The sequence below is a fragment of the Myxine glutinosa genome, chromosome 11 (genome assembly GCF_964187855.1).
Source record: "Myxine glutinosa chromosome 11, kmMyxGlut1.1, whole genome shotgun sequence".
NCBI lineage: Eukaryota > Metazoa > Chordata > Myxini > Myxiniformes > Myxinidae > Myxine > Myxine glutinosa.
In genome coordinates, this window is record NC_136271.1 from 92,086,103 (window position 1) to 92,100,540 (window position 14,438).

The 14,438-nt window shown below is 50.5% G+C and overlaps 1 pseudogene; it reads right to left on the reverse strand.

The window, feature by feature from the left end:
* Positions 1–1,557: 1,557 nt before the first annotated feature.
* On the reverse strand, positions 1,558–3,429 carry LOC144888346 (18S ribosomal RNA; annotated as a pseudogene).
* Positions 3,430–14,438: the final 11,009 nt, after the last annotated feature.

The following is a 14,438-nucleotide window of genomic DNA, read 5'->3' on the forward strand; positions in this document are numbered from 1 at the left end:
TCAGGATATTTTAAATCGACCTCAAAATAATATCCAACTTTCGAATCATCCAATTCTTTTTGTGAGGATGTAATAATGTTCTGTAAAACCTTTTCATAATCTTTCTCTTCCACCCATTTGAGTCCTCCATAAGGTAGAGCTTGAGACATAGCCCACCCATACAAATTATTAGCATCATAATACATCAGGTAAGAGTTATCTTTCGTATCATCATAATTAGACAGATACTTATTGTTGGCTTTAGCATGTCTCTTAGAAAAGGCTAAAAGAGGGGGAATATCACAAGTATGTTCCATCATAAAAAGCATATCTACAATCTACATCGCTGATTAAATTCAATTTCGGTTTCATCATTTTTAACATAGCAATCCAAGCCATTCCAGGAGTGGTGTAGTAGTGAACGGGGTCTAACCCATATGATTGTTTATTAAGAGTAAGACAGACTGTTCTAAAGGTTTCAAAGATGTCAGCCAGTAGTAGGATGTCGGTTTTAAGATACAAATCATGATACTCTCCAAGGTTCTTTATGTTAAACGTTTAAACGTTTTTAATGTTAAACGTTTTCCTAATATTTTGTGCTTGAGTATATTTTTTATCAGTTATATGACTTTATTTAACTCGTTATAGAAATATTCTTTTGGAGGAAGTTGTGTTTCTTTAAACCTTTCAAATGAATCCATGTAATCATATGAATATATCCCCTTTTGTGATAAGAGTTTAGGTTCTTTTTGATTTGATACATACTCTGAAAGACATGGAAAGTTTTTAATATTTGATGCCAAGGTAGATAATGGACTTGCCATAAATTTAAATGTGTCAAGAAACCTGATGTTAGTTGTAGGAGCTGAAGGAATTGTTTTTGTGAATGAAATGTATTTCTGATCTGTGTTAGGAATTGCTGAAATGTATCCGGGTGTCTTTGAAAGTTCATTAATAAATAGATGCGTATCATAATGAGCGTTGTTGTGAAGAAGGACTGGAATGAAATTTATCATTATCTCTGTTAAGCGAACACATTCCTTTTCTAATCATTTTACAAACTCAGAAGCCGCATCTTCCCCCCTATAAAATTATAGTTCTAGAAAATGGAGAAAATCGAGATCTTTTCGGAAATTTTTTTTTTAAAATTACATTTATGTAAAATAATAAATAAATAATATATTTTAATTAATTAATTAATTAATTATTGTATTTTATTAATTATTTTTTGTTGGGCTGTCCCAGATGTCTCATTTCTATCCTACTGTCGTCATTCGATTCTATCCTACGTTCCATCGCTCGGCCATTTTTCGGCCTGATAGTCCGGGACACCGCCGCGGACAAGTCTTCCACCTTTCCCTGGGCCGCGTTGTTCGGGTTGTTAGCATCGGCACACACCGCCCGCCCCCGGCCACCCTCGAACGAAGAAAGAACCAAGGTCCATGTCCATCGAACGGTGGCGCCACCCGGCGGATCGAGCGCAGCTTTCGCTCTTCGCTCGCCTCGGCTTGGCGTGTCGACCAGCGCAGGACCGCTGTGTGGACGATCACGTGCATCTCCCTCGTTCTCTCGTCCCGATAATGATCCTACCACAGGTTCACCTACAGAAACCTTGTTACGACTTTTACTTCCTCTAGACAGTCAAGTTCGCTCATCTTTTCGGCGCACCGGCATGAGCCGAGAACAGCCCGTGCAGGGGCTGATCCGAGGATCTCACCAAACCGTCCAATCGGTCGTGGCGACGGGTGGTGTGTACAAAGGGCAGGGACTTAATCAACGCAAGCTGATGACTCGCACTTCCTGGGAATTCCTTGTTCATGGGACACTGTCTCAAGCCCCAGTCCCCATCACGGACGGGGCTCAGCGGTTTACCCGAGCCTGACGGCGAAGGGCAAAGTATACGCTGGCCCATCCAGTGTAGCGTGCATGCGGCCCCGGACATCGAAGGGCATCACAAACGTGTTATTGCTCCATCTCGCACAGCTTGCAGCCGCTCGTCCCTCTAACAAGTTATTCCGCCGGCCACACAAGGGTTGTGGAACTAGTTAGCGTGTTGGAGTCTCGCTCGTATTAACCAGACGGATCGCTCCACCAACTAAGAACGGCCATGCACCACCACCCACAGAATCGTGAAAGAGCTCTGTCTGTCAATCCTTCTCGTGTCCGGCACAGGTAAGCTTTCCCATGTTGAGTCAAATTGAGCCGCAGGCTCCACTCCTGGTGGTGCCCTTCCGTCAATTCCTTTAAGTTTCAGCTTTGCAACCATACTCCCCTCAGAACCCAGAAACTCGTGGTTTCCCTCATGGCTGCCGGACGGGTCATGCCATTCGACGCCGCCTGATTGGCATAGTTTACCGTCGAAACTAGGGCGGTATCTGATCGCCTTTGTGCCTCCGACCTTCGTTCTTGATTAAGGAAAACATTCTTGGCAAATGCTTTCGCTTTAGTCCGTCTTGCGCCGGTCCCAGAATTTCACCTCTCGCGGCGCAGTACGAATGCCCCCGGCAGTCCCTCTCAATCATAACCTCCATCCCACAAAACCAATAAAATAGGACCGAGGCCCTATTCCATTATTCCCAGCTGCGGTGTACAGGCTCTACCACCTTGCTCTGAGCACTCCAGTTTCCTCAAGGTAAACGCTTTCGGCCCACAACGGACACTCATCCAAGAGCATCCGCAGGGCTTTGACAGTCTCGCCGCTGGGGACGGGCGGGGAGAGGAAGCATGCCTTGCGATGCGTCCTCCCCGCGAGCCCCGGCGTGATTTCCAAATACGAGCTTTTTAACTGCAACAGCGTTCGCTTACGCTGTTGGAGCTGGAATTACCACGGCTGCTGGCACCAGACTTGCCCTCCAATGGATCCTCACACATGGGTTTAAGGTGCACCCATTCCGATAGCAGCGCCTCGAACGAGGCCTGCATCGGTATTTTTCGTCACTACCTCACCGTATCAGGAGTGGGTAATTTGAGCGCCTGCTGCCTTCCTTGGATGTGGTAGCCGTTTCTCAGGCTCCTTCTCTGGAATTGAACCCTGATTCCCCGTCACCCGTAGCCACCATGGCAGTCGCGCGAAGCCTGCCATCGAAAGTTGATAGGGCAGACATTCAAATGAAATGTCACCGGCACGGAGGTCGAGCGATCTGCAATCGTTTATCTAGAGTCACCATCCCATGGACGGGCCCGCGTGGGCGCCGCGTCATTTTTGGTGCTGATAAATGCGCGCCTCCCCAAGGGATGCCGGGAGACCCGACACCCACGGGGACCGGCGCTCGTTTGCATGTATTAGCTCGAGAATTGCCACAGTAATCCAAGTAACGTCCGAGCGCTCAAATAGACCATAACTGATTTAATGAGCCATTCGCAGTCTCAACCGGTCTGTCCGTTCACACTTAGACATGCATGGCTTAGTCTTTGAGACAAGCATATGCGGCTGGCAGGATCAACCAGGGAGCGGCGTGATGATGACAGCCACTGTCAGGCCGTCGCCGTCATCGACGGCCCAGGGAGCAGTTGGAGGACCGTGTGACGGGTTGCTTGAACGTAGGCGACCACGCGGCGGAACCCCACGACCATTCGTCATCCCTCCATATACGCTCGTGCCCACGATCCGAGACCGTGGCATCACTCCATATCCATATCCATGTCCATGGAGCTCCCGCGGCGACGGCACCATCACGCCACATAAACAACCAACACAACATTGCAACGGCGAAACATGACAATGGCCTCGGACGACCGTCCGGAGCATACGTCACGTCACCGTGCAGAGTGTGCAGTGTCTGTGACGAGGTCAGGGCCCAAACGAACGACCCGTGTCATGCCTCGAGCCGTGGTAACCATGGCCGCGCCGTGCCCTGCGTGGCGCGTCGACGAACCGATCAACATGTGCATTCCTGCCTGTCGTTGTTTCTGCATATATCGCATCGTCCAAAAAAAAGAAGCACGCAACTTAGGCCACTCGAGGAAAGACGGAGCACGCCTAGGAGGCGAGCGTCGATCCTCCGGGCGGCTGGGTTCACGGAACCCTGAGCTCGTTCGTTCGTCACAGACGACACGACACGACCACCAGGGGAAACTGCTCGGACACATTGGGTAAAGCACGCCGTGAAGCGGGCCACTCAGCACACAAGCCCGCTCACGATCGAAACGCCAGTGCCGGTTACCCCGTTCAAGGAAAAGACCTGACCGATAGAAAACAACAGAGGGACTCCTGACAGGGAGCCGCATAATCGCCTGATGATCGACTGTGGGAGGCAATGCACAGTCCTCACGATGACCTTCTAAGGGATCAAGGTTGAGCCCGTCATCGAAAGCCTCGGCCAACCAGAGTCCATCGACAAAATCGCTGTGACGCCGAGGTGCCTATCTGGGGTGCGTTTCCGCACAAACGGTCAGTGTACGCGCACGCTCACGCACTCAAGTGGCGCGCAATGCCATGCCATGGTAATGTGCTAGCTATCATGCCAACACCATTTTTGTCCCCCGTCGCACTGCGGAGCGAAAGGGGGACGATGGTTTTCCCCTCCGTCCGTGTGTCCGTCCGTCCGTCCATGCGTGCGTGCATGAGCGAAGGACTGCATTCGAATTTGGTGTGTGGGTGCAACCCACGTCAAAATCCAGGATGGCCACCGCCATGTATGTCTGAAACTTGTGAGCTGAATATCTTGAAAAATAAGCGAAGTACCAATTTCTAATCTGGCGTGTGGGTGTATCTAGGCATAAGGAGGAACGCTATTGAAAATTGGGTCGCCACGTCAAAATCCAAGATGGCCGCCTTGCGTCTTCCACTTTGTCAACTCACATCACTTCACCGACGGGGGACCTCTGCGTAACGCTTGTTATTTTTACCTTCTTCTTCGGGGGGTGATGAGAGACTTACTCACACACACCCTAACCCTTCACCGACCGTTTGCTCGCTCGGGCGCACGCCTCCCACACTCTGGTGCAGACGAGGAACCGGGTGGCCAGGTGACGCGTGTGCCGTGAGCTGGTCTCCTGCGAATAGTGGACATGCCACGAGCTGCGCCGGGCGTGGGAACGCTGGGAGATTTTTTTTGCCTTCGTTCAGGGAACTTTTTTTGCCAAGTGTTTGACTGTTTCGGCTCGGTGGCACCGCAGTTCAAGTGTGTGGGTAGAGGGAGGCAGTGCTGGCGATTGTCTGCTACCTTCATCAAATGTTGCACTGCATGTGGGCTCGGGGAGTAGTGGGTTGCCGTCAGGCGGCCCTTTTCGGCACAGCCAATGCTGATGCTGATGATGGTGATGATGATGATGATGATGATGATGATGATGATGATGAATGTGACTTTCACAAGAAATGTTCCGCTCCTTGCGGAATCTGTTCACCTAATGTGTGGAACAATCATGTTTGTAATCTACAGTGGAACATGTTTGCAGTCTCAGGTTGCTGGATTTCAGAGCACACCTTGGTGGGTGAAAGGGCTTTATGAGCGTTCAAACGTCACTCTTCCGTCAGGGCATATTTATGGCCTCCGGTGTGGTGTGGTGTGCTGTGGCCAGCAAGTAATTCCCTTTTTCTGTAGGCCTTTGAGCTCGTGCATACGCAGATGAGGCACATGGCTCGCTGTGAGGCAGTGTGCATCATAACCATAATCATCATAACAATGTCATGGAATTGCAATTCAAGACCTCGTTATTGGATACGAGGCTTTATTGAAATCGATCTTAACAAGTCATGGTAACGAGGAGATTGGAGATCTCGCGAGATCTTGGAGATGACGGCAGGGATTTTCAAAGCTGCACACGTTCTCCACGTTTCCAAAGTTGTCATTGTTCACAATTGTATTTTGTCGAAACTGTATTTATCTTTCGGTGTGTGAACCTATAGTGTGTCCCTTTTTGAAGTTTCTTAGTGTTGCTCTTTCATAAATTAATCGTTTCTGTTTGCCGCGCGTGTTGCGTCCTTGCAGCCTCAAGCTTCCCCTGTCCCCCGTCGAAGTTTGTTTCCTCCTTCGCTGTTTTTGCTAGGTTTTTAGATTTCCCTTTCTCCCCCAAACTTCCCCGTACATCTACTCTTTGTCTCACGTTTTAACCCCCCCCCCCCCCCCAAAAACAAAAAAAACAACAACATTTATTTCCCATTCTCCACGTGTGAAGTTGTCCCATCCTGTGCTTCTGCCCAGGTGCGCTGTCTCGCCCCGTCCCCATTATCTCCTTGCCTTTCACCTTTTCCTGTGTTCATGTGACTCGTGGTTGTCCCTCTCGGCTCCCTCTCACCATTGGTATTTTTTTGAATATTAGATTGTTCTTCACGGTTCTGTTTAAATATTTTAAAACTTTCCGCTGCATTGTTTTATTCAGTGGTTTATTACAACACGCTGTTTTTCTGCCTATTTAAAAGGCTTTTTTCAATTTCCTCTCCAACTCATTCCATTTCAAAAAATATTCAATCTCTTATCATTCTGAATCACCACATGCTCTAAATTCACATTCATTCCACCCCTCCTCTATCATTCTTAAACGGATCGCTAACTTGAAAATCACAATAAACCCAAATTGTTATAAATGTTCGTCTTTCATTAATCATCCACTTTCTAAACTCCCCCCTTGCCCCTCCCCTCCAAATGTCCCCCCTTGCTCCTCCCCTCTAAATGTCCCCCCTTGCCCCTCCCCTCCAAATGTCCCCCCTTGCCCCTCCCCTCCTAACCCCCCTTGCCCCTCCCCTCCTAAACTCCCCCCTTTCCCCTCCCCTCCTAAACTCCCCCCTTGCCCCTCCCCTCCTAAACTCCCCCCTTGCCCCTCCCATTCAAAACTCCCCCCCAACCCCTCCCCTTCATATCTCCCCCCGCGCGTGTTGCGTCCTTGCAGCCTCAAGCTTCCCCTGTCCCCCGTCGAAGTTTGTTTCCTCCTTCGCTGTTTTTGCTAGGTTTTTAGATTTCCCTTTCTCCCCCAAACTTCCCCGTACATCTACTCTTTGTCTCACGTTTTAACCCCCCCCCCCCCCAAAAACAAAAAAAACAACAACATTTATTTCCCATTCTCCACGTGTGAAGTTGTCCCATCCTGTGCTTCTGCCCAGGTGCGCTGTCTCGCCCCGCCCCCATTATCTCCTTGCCTTTCACCTTTTCCTGTGTTCATGTGACTCGTGGTTGTCCCTCTCGGCTCCCTCTCACCATTGGTATTTTTTTGAATATTAGATTGTTCTTCACGGTTCTGTTTAAATATTTTAAAACTTTCCGCTGCATTGTTTTATTCAGTGGTTTATTACAACACGCTGTTTTTCTGCCTATTTAAAAGGCTTTTTTCAATTTCCTCTCCAACTCATTCCATTTCAAAAAATATTCAATCTCTTATCATTCTGAATCACCACATGCTCTAAATTCACATTCATTCCACCCCTCCTCTATCATTCTTAAACGGATCGCTAACTTGAAAATCACAATAAACCCAAATTGTTATAAATGTTCGTCTTTCATTAATCATCCACTTTCTAAACTCCCCCCTTGCCCCTCCCCTCCAAATGTCCCCCCTTGCTCCTCCCCTCTAAATGTCCCCCTTGCCCCTCCCCTCCAAATGTCCCCCCTTGCCCCTCCCCTCCTAACCCCCCCTTGCCCCTCCCCTCCTAAACTCCCCCCTTTCCCCTCCCCTCCTAAACTCCCCCCTTGCCCCTCCCCTCCTAAACTCCCCCCTTGCCCCTCCCATTCAAAACTCCCCCCCAACCCCTCCCCTTCATATCTCCCCCCCAACCATCCCTCCCAAATTCTCCCCCCTCCCACCTCCTCCTCAAAGCTGCCTCCTCCCCACTTCGTCTCCGTTCTATCTCATACCTCCATCTCCCCCAACCTTCTAATTTCCTCTGCCCCCCCCCCCCCTCAAACAACCCCTCACTGTGCCTCATCCCATCACCATCAAACCTTTCATCCTCCTCATCTTTCCCTCTCTTGTAACTCTTCTGTAATCTCTGACACACTATCAACTGCTCTCCCTGCATCCCCCTCTCATCCTTCCTCTGACCCTACCCCTCCCCTCCCCTGTCCTGCACCCGATGCTCCCCCTCTCTCCTCATTAACGGTATGGACCTCAAACATCCGGGGCCTTCGCTCAAACCTGATTGATCTCTCCATTCAGGTTGCTTCTGACAATCCAGACTTGATCTGCTTAACAGAAACCTTCCTCCTTCAAGATGGCTCTGATTCCGTAATATCTCTTCCTGGTTACTCCCTCCTCCGGTATGATAGATCTGACCCTCGTCCTGGTGGTGGGGTGGCTATCTTTATCAAAAACTCTCTTCCTCACTCTCCTTGCACTGCCCTCTCTCCACCCCACCCCCAGGAGTACATCTGGCTATGGCTTCCTCTCCGCTCGCACCTTTTGTTCATATGTGTTCTGTACTGTCCTCCAAACAGTGATGACTCCATTTACATTTTGCTGTCTGACAACATGGACCAACTTCTATCAACTCATCCAAACTCTCTCTTCCTCATATGTGGCGACTTCAATTGTCATCATGCCAGATGTCTGGGTGTGGGTTCCTCTCTCACCAGCCATGGCACCTCAGCAAAGGACTTCTGTGACTCATTGGGACTGACACAATCTGTCAATTTCCCGACCCGGATCTCAGTCAATGGAGTATCTTCTCTTCTAGACTTGGTTATGACAAACTTCCCTGGAAATGTCTGCTGCTCTTCTTCTGCTCCAATCGGTTCTTCTGATCATGTGCTTGTTAAAGTGGACATCTCTCTGGCCATTCTCAGAGAGCCTCCTCAGCGCCGACGAGTCTGACATTTCACTCAGGCTGACTGGCACTGTCTGCAAGCAGCCATCAATCATCTGGACTGGTCTCCCATCTCTACTGCCTCTGACATCAATTCTTCCTGGGAATTCTTCCAAAGCAAACTGCTCTCTCTCTCATGCACAGATTTATCCCATCTCGTCTTCAGTTGTCTTACCCTTCCTCCCGTCCATGGTCCACTGAATCTTGTGGTGAGGCAGTTGCCCTGAAACGACTTGCCTTTGCCTCTTGGAAGGCAAATCCAACTGAAGGCAATCTCAGTTCCTTCAACCAAGCTCGGAACAAGTGTTTGTCTACCCTCAGGAGTGCCAGGAAGCACTATCCACACTCAAGATTGAACTCTCAAACCTGTCTCCTTCCTCCAAATCCTGGTGGCGTCTGGTCAAATCCGTTTCTGGTGTTTGTCCCCCCTCCATCCCCTCCCTTACCTCAAATGGCTACACAGTTGACACCGCACGTGAAAAAGCCGAATACCTCAACTCTGTGTTTACCTCAAAATCTTGTGTCCCAAACCCATCTCTCTCTGTTCCCACCTTTCTCAGTCGAACCTAACTGCTCCTGGACTCTGTATCCTTCTCTCCTGACAAGGTGGAGAAGTTTTTGTCAAATCTCGACTCTGATTCTGTAACTGGACCAGACGGCATCAGCCCCCGGGTCCTAAAATCCTGCTCTGCCGCTCTATCTCACCCTCTCTCTGTTGTTTTCACCCTCTCTTTTGCTCAAGGTCATCTGCCAGCATCTTGGAAATCAGCAAACATTACCGCTTTACACAAAAAAGGTGCAAAAACAGATCCTTGCAACTACAGACCAATCAGCCTGCTCCTAATTATCAGCAAAGTCATGGAATCCATCATTGCTTTGGATATCAAATCCATCCTCTTCTCCAATGGCTTGATCTCTGATCATCAATTTGGATTCAGACCAGGTCATTCTACTCTGGACATGTTGCTTCTGCTGTCTCAACAATGGATGGAGGTCCTCAATGCCAAACAGGAAATCAGAGCTGTCTCCCGTGACATATCACGTGCCTTCGATACGGTCTGGCACACAGCTCTGCTCACCAAACTCTTCTCCTATGGTATCCAGGGAAATCTCCACTCATGGCTTGCGGACTTCGTCTCTGGTCGTAGGCAACGTGTGGCCCTGAATGGATTTCTCTCATCTCCCCTCCTGTTCTGACTGGAGTTCCCCAAGGTAGTGTTCTGGGCCCTGTGCTATTTCTGGTCTTCATCAATGATCTCTCCGACTCTCTGGAAAATCCTCTCTATCTCTTTGCTGATGACTCCACTATCTGCCGCTCTATTCCTCATCCCTCAGATCGGCAGTCTGCAGCCTCCTCACTTTCTGCAGACCTGGACAAAATCACAGACTGGTCAAGCAAGTGGAACATGTCTTTCAATCCTGACAAATCCCACACTCTTACTATGTCTCTCCGAAAAGACTGACTGGACAACCCTCCAATCTACTTTCTCAACAATCCTCTCCAAGAAGTTCTTTCGCTCAAGCTTTTGGGTCTCACTATCTGCCATGATCTTTCTTGGGAAAACCACATTTCCAAGCTGGCCTCCAAAGCCAGTCACCGACTGGGCATCCTCCGTCGTGCGAAGTCCTTCCTTGGCACACCTGAGCTCCTCACCACATACATGGCTTTCATCCACAGCTCAATGGAATACTGTTCCCCCCTCTGGGCCGGTGCTCCTGCCTCACACCTAGCTCGGCTTCACGCTGTTGAAACCAAAGCTTTCAGAATCATTGGAATCTCCTGCGATGAAGCTAACTCCGAGGGCCTTTCACTCACTCACCGCAGGCAGGTTGGTGGTCTTTCTGTCTTCTACCGACTCCTCTCCGGGCTTGCTCCCCCAGCTCTCTCTGTGCTTTGTCCCCCTAATATGCCAGAGAGGTCGTACAAGATCTGCCAGCAACCCTCTTGTGGTTAAACTGCCAAAATCTAGGCTCTCTGCTCACCTTCACTCTTTCATTCCCCTTTTCTCCCACCTCTGGAACAAACTCCCCCACTCCCTTCAATCCCACTCCTCCCTCCAGGTCTTTAAAACGGCTGTTCACTACCATCTCTTATCTTCCCCCATCCAAAACCTTGAGCTTTTCTACTTGATCTAATTTTCACCCCAGATACACTTCTTTTTTTTTCCCTGGTGTTCCCTGGTCCCTGGTGGGATCCCTGGTGTTGGGCTAGCGGCTAGGGTGCCGGCTTCGGATCCTAGGATCCTGGGTTCGAATCCCGGTCAATCGCTGAATTAACGCCAGGGGGGTTGACTCAGCCTGTCATCCTTCCGAGGTCGGCTAATTGAGTACCAGTTCACTGGTAATTCCCTGCTTGTCGTTAAAGGCGGCAAAAAGGGTTGGCGTCAGGAAGGGCATCTGGCCGTAAAACATTGCTTCAAAAAGGGGACCGAAAAACAACAACAACCACAGTTCCCGAAAAAGGCCAACCCCCGCTTGCGGGGAAAAATGGCCTCTAAAGGTGTTTTTTTTTTTTTTAATACACTTTTTTTTTTGGGGAAATTCCGACTTCTTTCCTGGAAGTCCTTGCAGTGTTGATATGTTTGAAACCTCTACCACCTCCCCCAAAGCCCTCCCCCTCCCACATTTCTCTCGGTGTCTTGCTCTCAAATGCTGTGTTTGTGTCTTTCCCTCTCTCTCCCCATCTTGTGTTCCGCTCCCCTTATTTTGTGTTTCATGTGTCGGTTGACTTTTTGTGTGATTAATGTTAGCTCTTTCACGAGCCTCGATCTTGTATACAAAAAAATAAATAATAAATAAGTCCTACACAACACAAACAAAGGTCCCATTGGATGTACTGTGCATATAAATGAAAAAGACTCGTAATACGATTGCTATCAATTAACACATTTGTTGGCTCAGAGGCTCAGCGGTTGGGATGGCTCAAAGGCCAAGGCATTTGGTGAAAGGTGTGTACAATTATGTGCTTACACATTGTTGTGTAAAACCAATCAGGTCCACACAACTTTAGTCCAACGGTTTGGTTTAATTGCATTTAGATCATGACATCATCCTGTAAAGTAGAAAATACAATAAGTATACGATGTGACGTCACATGGGTCCATTCATATCATTCAATGCAAGCAAGCTGGATATTCTATGCAGGCGTACCGTTAGCGAGTCTACCAGATGTAACATGTCACAGGAGAAGTCTCGGAGCACCGTCCGCAGCAGCGGGTCTTATAGTCACGCCCCTAGCGGTGTCAACGAGCAGCGAGCATCACCCCGGGTTCAGTACGAATACGATTTCACTACATTCTCCCCCCGTCAGAATTATACGGCAGTGCGGCTAGAAGCGAGTGAGCGTCAGCAATAACAGGGTGGAACATCAGTCGACCCAACCGTATCGGGCCAGGCGGCGAATTTCCCTGCCAGCACGCGTCCGAAATTCCCCGGGTACGGCATCACGTATCCCTGTGTCCCCGGCGTCGGAGGCGCCAACAGGGTCGGGTGACGAAGGGGGTAACTCCAAGTCGTCGGGCCCAGGTAGTCTCGGCGAGGGTCGGGTCGGTAGACTTTCGGCGATGGGAGCGTCGGGAGAGGCCATAGTCTCATAGATGGGTTCGATCGGTTCGTCCGATTCCCTACTTAGGTCGTCGACCCCGCAAGGGGCAAGGTGACGGACGGAGACAGTAGTCTCTCGGCCATCAGTCGTCATCACACGAGCATGCTCAGGATTAGCCTGGAGAATCTGCACTTTGTCCACTAGGGGGTCGTACTTGCTCGCGCGAACCGCCCGTTTAAGGTAGGCCGGCCCGGGCCCAGCGAGCCAACTGGGCAAAGACCGTATACACCCCGAGCTCCTGGGGTGGTGGAAAATTCGCTCGTGGGGAGTTTGGTTGGTTGCCGTACTCAGGAGAGCCCTGATCGAGTTCAACGCCGCAGGTAGCGACCAAGCCCATTTATCGAGGCCCCGGCCGAGGGTCCGGAGGTGGAGCATGACGGCCCTCCAGATAATCCCGTTGAAGCGTTCGATCTGCCCATTAGTCTGGGGTCTGTACGGCGTGGTGTAACTAGACGCAATGTTATTTTGAAGCAGATAGCCGCGCACCTCCTGAGACAAGAAGACCGCACCCCGGTCGGTATGGACATAGGCCGGGTAACCGAACATTGAGAACAAGTTCTGTAAGCATCGCATCACCGTGGCAGCAGTCATGTCCGCGCACGTATAAGCAAAGGGGAATCGCGAGTACTCATCTATGATAGTGAGCAGATAGCGAGAGCCGCTCAACACCGGCAATGGGCCCTTGAAATCCATCGCCAAGCGTTCCCACGGGCGTGTAGCCTGCACCAGAGTCCCCATGGGAGGGTTATAGAAACGCGGTTTGATTTCCGCGCAGATAGCGCAGTCGCGACAGATACGGCGGATATCGTCAATCGAGTATGGGAGATTCCCACTCCACACAAAATGAGCGAAACGCGTTACGCCGGGATGGCACGCAGTGGCATGCAGCACCCGTAGGCCCTCCAAAGAGGTGATACCGGCACATGTAGCTGGCCGTGATAAGGCATCTGCGGCCTGGTTATCCTTCCCTGGGTGATATTTGATGGTGTAACAGAAGTCGGCGAGTTCGATACGCCAGCGAGTGATTTTCTCGTTCAAAATGCGCTGGGCGTGTAAGGTGTCGTACATGAACGCAACGCTTTGCTGGTCCGTGATGATTTGGAAGCTCCGCCCGAGTAAGTACGGGCGCCATCGCCGAATAGACTCGACGATCGCATACGCTTCCTTTTCAACGGACGAGTGTCTCCGCTCAGCGGTGGTAAGAGTCCGAGAAAAGAAAGCCACGGGACGCCCCCCTTGGGAGAGGGTCGCCGCGATGGCCTGATCCGAGGCGTCACTTTCGAGGACGAACGAGCCGCTCTCGTCGATTGTCGCCACGGCGGCTCGGGCGATGTCGGCCTTAAGGCCGTCAAAGGCCGTCAATGCGGCCGGACTCAGGGGGAAGGTGTCGCAGGCCACAAGGGGGCGAAGTTTCGCGGAGAAACTTTGCACCCATTTGGAGTAATGGGCGAACAGCCCAAGGGCGCGCTTCAGGGACGCCCGATCGCAGGGAGGGGCCATGTCGAGCAAAGGTCGCAGACGCTCCTTATCCGGAGCGACAGAGCCATGGGTCACGGTGTACCCCAGAAGATATATCGTGCGTAGGGAATATTGGCACTTACCCTCGTTCATAGTTAAGTGATACTGCTGCGCGACCTCAAGGAAGTGCTTCAGATTAGCATCATGGTGCCCTTGGTCATATCCACAAACCGTAAGATTATCGAGGTAGACGAAAACATCGGTTAAGTGCTCCCGCGCAACGAGGTCATCCATGGCCCTCTGGAAACAAGCGACCCCGTTCGTTACCCCAAAAGGCAGTCGCGTAAATTGGTACAACCGCTGCCCCGACTCAAATGCGGTATAGATACGATCCGCCCTAGAGATAGGGATCTGGTGGTACGCACTACGGAGATCGAGAGTGCTATAGACCGAATACTGGGATACCTGTTGCACTAGCGCGTCCATCCCCGGAAGGGGGTAGGCATCCAGCTGTGTAAAGCGGTTAATCGTTTGGGAATAGTCGATTACCATACGTCTGCGATGGGCCTCGCTGCGCACCACCAAGACCTGGGCGCGCCACGGCGACCTACTAGGTTCTATGATGCCGTCTTTCAAGAGCTGAGCCGTTTCGTCCGCAATGAA